Genomic DNA, 6,418 nt, shown 5'->3' with positions numbered 1-6,418 from the left:
TTGATCTTTCTTTTTTTCTAGTAATCCATTCTCCTTAGTGTCTGTATGCCTAGTCCTTAATTTTTATAATTGGATGCAGTTAACCTTCTATTGGTTTGGAAAACAGATAACAGAAAATGGTCATTTTCTTAGAATGGGTTCCTGATTTATAAACACTCAACTTTGGGACAACTTGTGGGGAAAAGAGCAGTAGCTGCTTTTGGAGCAGAGAGCTGTCCTTCATTCTCAAACTCTGATAAGATGCCCGATTAATCTGGGAAGTAAATTCTTTTATGGAGAACTTGACTGTTGAGACACAAACTCTTTGAAATCTTGTCCCTGGACCATGGCGGACAGAAAGATTTCCTGATATTGGTCCTGATTCAGTTCTAGTTCCAACCCCACATCTTCTGTTCCTTCTCTGCTTGCTCTGTTGATCTTCCGTGGCTTCCCACCCCTGCTGCTCCTCGCGCCACAGTCTCTTCCTAGGCAGTCTCAGCCTTGCCCATGGCTTCAATTACCACCTAGGAGCAAATGAGTCATAAAGTTATATATCTAGCTTAGACCTTTATTTGAGTCTCAGATCTGTAGTTTCAACTGTCTATTTGCCATTCCCTCTTGTTTGTCTGAAAGGTCCTTCAAACTCAGTACGCCCAACGTGAAACCTCTGAGAGCTTTGTTCTCTTCCCATGTTTCCAGTTTTAGTCAGTAGCATCACCATCTCAGACTACAGGGTGTCATCCTCAAAATCTCCCTCTTCCTCCACCGTATCCACTCTCCGCCAAACCTCATAAAGTTCACCTCATTCAAAATGAACTTCATCATTTTTCTCTATTCCCACCACAGTGCCACTAATCAGAGTTGTCGCCATGTGTTCGTTGGTCTTAGGCCATGGTCCTGTTGACCTACCCACATTTATTCTGGCCTTCCTCCAACCCATTCTCCACACTGTGGCCAGCACTTTGTTTGTTTGTTTGTTTGTTTGTTTGTTTAACATATTTGATTATAGTCATCTTTCCTCAAATCCCCTACCTTCATGGTAAAGACACAGAGTTCCTACACATGGCTATACTTCCATGCATGGCTTCCCTCCTTCATGCCTACCCAGTCCATTTCCTCTCATGAAAGGTACCCCATAAATCTCATTTCATCCTTATGGATTTCTCTTTAGTTTTTTCCACCCTCCATGTTCTCTTCTGCCACAGAAGATTTGACCTGTGGTTCCCTTTTCCAAACAAATGATTCTTTCGGCTCTTCACCTGATTAATTCCTCCCCATCTATGAGATGTCCGCTCAAGCTTCACTTCCTTGGCAAGCCTTCTCTGAACTCCCTGGCAGATTCAAATTCTCCTTTTATGTACTCTCAGAGCAATATGATCTTTATTCCGTTACATTTATCATAGTCGTCATTTTCTATTGAATTGGTGTGGTTACTTGCTTAATATTTGTTTCCTCCACTACAGTGCAAGTTCTCTTTGTTCATTATTTTATCCCAAGTGGTCTTCCCAGAATCTGGCGTATTGTAGTTGCTTAATAAATATTTGTCTCAATAAGTGACTAGATGAAAATGATGACATTGCAGTGATTCAGAGGCTGCATGGCTTCCTAACCATTGCCCCAGGGTTACAAAGAAATTTATAACAATAACTTGGGTGAAGATTTAAAAGTAGTGCAAAAAAAAGTGACTATACTTGAACGGAAAATTGTAGGGCTAAGAAATAAATTAGGTCCTTAGCCATATTTCTGGGATTGGATTTCTAAGAAATAAAGATATGGGTTCAAACGTCTACCATGCTTTTCAAAATAAATATTAGTATGTGAATAAATAGAAATCATGAGGTAAGAAATAGGATGAGGAAAAAAATAAAAACCTGGCATTGTCCAGAGCTGTCATCCATATCCAAGCCTGTTTCAGAGGGGAACAGAATTTTCTTAGAGCCTCGCTTAAGCATATTTCACTAGCTATTTCCTCTGTCTGAAATATTCTTATCTCAGAAGTTAACACTGCTCACTTATCACCAGTCACATCTCTGGTGAAGTTTCTGCTGGTTAGTGTTGTGCCATCCCTTGACTATCTTTATCAACAGAATAGGAGAGGTTATGTTGTGGAGGGACAAACATATATTTGTGGCTTAAAACAACGACAGAGTTTGATTTCACAATCCCACTCTATAGCCACTAGTTACCAAGAGTCACTCAGGGACCCAAACAATGGAGCATCTACCATCTTGAATGTTGCCAGTTGCTGGACCAGAGGGAAGGAGAGCCCTGCAGGTTCTCACACTTGTAAAACGCTCAGCGGACATCAGTGCCACTCACACCTCGTAAGTGAAACCGATCACACGAGTCTGTCGCACCAAAGCTGCAGTCTGACCTTGTGTATGCAAGGAGGGAGAACTGTAAATATTTAGCAAGCTCCATAATATCTAATATAGACTAGTCTCTTTACTTGTTTTTGTTGTTTATAGTAATTATAATTGTTTTACACATACACATAGGTAGGTAGATAGATAGATAGATAGATAGATAGATAAGATAGATAGATAGATAGATAGATAGATAGATAGATAGATAGATAAGATTTTTTTCCTGTTTTCTGCCTGATTCTCCCACAAGATGCCCATGAAAGCAAAATTTGGTCTTGGTCAACCTTTGCCTCTAGCACATAGAACCATGCATAGCTTATGGTAGGCAGGAAATAAATATTGTTTACTAAATGAATGATGAATGACTCATGGTGGCTTTTCTGTAACCCATACCTTCTTCTGCCAAGCCTTTTAGTTGTGAGCTCAGTTTGCCTTTATTCTAAGTCAAGAGTGTTACCGGACTATAAAGACAGGTTGTATACAAGGGCTATGAGATTCAAGGAAGAGAATGAGACTAGGATGTGAGGAGATAAGGAAAACAATTCAGACTGAGAAAATTCACAGAAGCTACATGTGGTCTGCAGCATTGGGTCAGGGAAAACCCGACATTTTCGCTCCAACTGGCTTTGCCAAAACTCAGTTGAGGGAATTTGATGGTAAGGCAAGAGCTACTCCAAAATGGAGGCAACTCTACGATTCCTTCCCAGGCGATGAGAAGCCCAGTCACTCCCCAGATCTCAGAGACCTTGACAGGGGTTGAAACCACAGAGTAATTGGCATTTGGACCGATCCTGACCATCTGCTGTAAAAGAATGTGTCCCGTCCTCTTTCCAAGGTACTGACTCAAAACTAGTAAATGGGCTGAAGTGCCCTAAGTGCTGAACACTTAGTATCACTAAACTGCCTCTTCAAACCTTTTGCACCCCCACCCCCTGTCCTCACCGTAGGAAGGTTATTGTGAGTATACTTGACTGAGGCTTTGGGGCACAATCATATTACCATGAACATAAGGACTCATCTGGAAATTTGGGTAATCTAAATCAATGTTAAGTCTGCAATACCTAAATCACTTTGTACTAGGCTACAGTCAACATGTCAGCCGGGCTGCATTGCTTCTGGAGGCTCTAAGAGAGAATCTGTTTTCTTGCACTTTCCAGCTTCTGCAGCCTTCAGGCATCCCTTGGCTCATGGCCCCTTCCATCTTCAAAGCCATCAATGGCCAGTTAAATCCTTATCACATCATATTACTCTGATACCAAGTCTTAAGGACACTTGTGTGGCATGGGGCCTGACTGAATAATGTAGGATAATCTCTCTAAAGGTCAGTGGATTAGCAACTTTAATTACAATTGCCATCTTTTTTTGGGGGGGGGCATGTATGGGAACATATTCAGAAATTCCAGGGGTTTGAATGTGGACATCTTTGGAGAGGGAGGCATTATTCTGCCGAACAAACTTAGCACATGTAAACATTAAAGATTATAAAAATAATCATAAAATTAGCCAAAGAGGTGTTAGTAATAGCTGGTTTCTCAAAATATAATGAATCCTAAGATATTAAAATATCTTTTTCTATAATCTGGAATTACTTAGGATGGACACATGGCCATTTTGCAGATAAAGAGAATGAAACATGGATGAGTTAAATTACTGGTTCAAGGCCATGCAACCAGAAAGAATTGAGATTAGGATCCAGAGCACTTTCTACTAAGATATCACTGTTGCATTTCACTTAGGAATCCAGGTTATTTTGTAATAGATGGTGGAACAAATCTGTCAAGTGGTTAACATTTGTTTTTAAATTAATGAAGCCTAAAATCATAAATTTACATTACTAAGGTACTTCAGAGATACAGAGTGAGTGCATCCTTTAATGTTGGTCAAATGATCATTCCTCAGAATATGTGGTTCAGTGGGTTTTCCAATGCTTAAGGTGACCTGGTTACAAGAGACTGATGTTCCCAGGTGTGGCCGGGTACATATTCACCCGATTCATCCCATTGCAATAGGGTGACGCTGTGTGCAGGCTCCATCATTCTTTTTGTGAAAAGCTGAAGTTTGCCATTTGACGATCTCACCACACAGAAGTGTGCACATAAATAGGCAAGTTGTTTTTAAGTGAGTCAAGATGGTCACTATTAAGGAAATATATAAGCATTTGCAATGATAGGAGCAGACATAGGGTAAGGTGAATGGAGACGCAAGATCTACTCCAAAAGAACCATTCATCTACAAACTCCTGTTGTTTGGAATGGTATTATGAAGTATTATCTATACTAGAGAGTCACTTTATTCTTCAGGATGAACCAAAAGCTAAACAAATACTCCATGTGTTTATACACAGTCACATAGAAATGCTTAAAAAATGCTCTCTCCCTGGTGCTGCTGTGCTTTGTAAAACTGGCACACAAGATGCTATTTATATCTTTAATAAAACATTGAGATTAATTTTTCTGGTTCACCCTGGATCCATTCGGAGAGACACAGTGGCCTGCTGGTTTTGAGTATTAGACTCTGACCCTTATCCTTAGCAACTACATTGCTCTACATTTCAGTTCTAGCCTCCACGCCGTCACCACACCCCAAGTCTCTTTTGAATACCTTCTTTTCATCTGAGCCGTCAGGTTTCTAAAGAGGTCCACAGAGAGAACTGTCACCACACCAGGGAGAAAGCGGGCAAAAAGAAAGAAATAGAAGGTCTTTCAGGACTATTTTTGTTTTTGCTACTTCATTACCTTAAGAGCTCAGTGAAATGGGTTCACAAGCTGCCTTTGAGGAGCTGAGAACTTTCAGGTGTCGGCACGAGAGCCAAGGTGTCGTTCCCAGCAGGTTAACAAAGGAGCTCAGAACAGGAGTGGCTCCTTGCCCTTTCCTACCTGCTTAGTTTCCCATCCTCTCAAGGATGTATGTTGTGGTGGACACAGGGAGCTACTTATTCGTTGCCTTTTTCAGACCATGGGTATTGGCTCCGTTAGGAAATCTAATTTCACTTGGTTAGTGCCTTTTTCACAATTTGTTCTCATTCTCCCTCTGTCCATTCTAATCCCTTTCCGTCCACTGTGATCATTTTTTTAGAATTCATTCCTGTTTCTCTGTCTTTGTTAGTCTGTTAATTCAGCGCTTTCCTTTTAGGTCACAAGTGAAATCCACCAGTGACATCTCCAAATTAGAACCAAGAATAATAATCCGAAGTTCTGGAGAGGAGGAAGAACAAAATGAGAAATTTTACCAATTCTGACATTTCAAAGTAAGTCATCATCATTAAGCAAGCATAGTGAAAAATGTTTTTAATGTGTTGAGATTATTTTAATGACATATAAATAATGTATTTATCTTAATATGCATATTAGTGTTCTGGCCAAAGGTAATAAGCCCAGTGCCAAAGACAACTCATATTTTAATGTGAGTTTTAAAATTCCTCGCTGAGAATCATTATCATATTGGTATGGTAGTATCCTGAGAAACGTTCTCTAGAGATGTGAACAGTTAACCACATCAAATACAGTCGAGACTGAACATGGTTAATGAAAACTGACTTGGTGGCTCGGGGAAAAGGTCTTGGCCATAATGACTACAGCCCAAATTTATAGGAAATGTTGTTAGGCTTAAAAGAGCTAGGAGGAGGGGCACCTGGGTGGCTCTGTTGGTTGAGCATCTGACTTTGGCTCAGGTTGTGATCTAATGGCTCGAGTTCAAGCCCCACATCAAGCTCTGTGCTGACAGCTCAGGGCCTGGAGCCTGCTTCGGATTCCTCTCTCTCCCTCTCCCTCTCTCTCTCTGCCTCTCCCCAATTTATTTTCTCTCTCTCTCTCTCTCTCTCTCTCTCAAAAGTAAATAAACATATATTTTTTTAAAGAGCTAGGAGGAGCACGGTTCAGACCAGAAGTGTGTGTGTGTGTGTGTGTGTGTGTGTGTGTGTGTGTATATATATATATATATATATATATATATATATATATATATATATATATAAATTTAAGGAGTTCAAGTCTAAACTTAAGCAGAAGCATTAGGAAGTAGAGATTTGAGGTCAAGATTATCTGGTGAGTCTCAAGCCAGTGTATAGAATGCCT

Source organism: Neofelis nebulosa, chromosome 4, assembly GCF_028018385.1.
Source record: "Neofelis nebulosa isolate mNeoNeb1 chromosome 4, mNeoNeb1.pri, whole genome shotgun sequence".
In the NCBI taxonomy this organism is placed as follows: Eukaryota; Metazoa; Chordata; class Mammalia; order Carnivora; family Felidae; genus Neofelis; species Neofelis nebulosa.
This window is presented reverse-complemented; position numbering follows the sequence as displayed.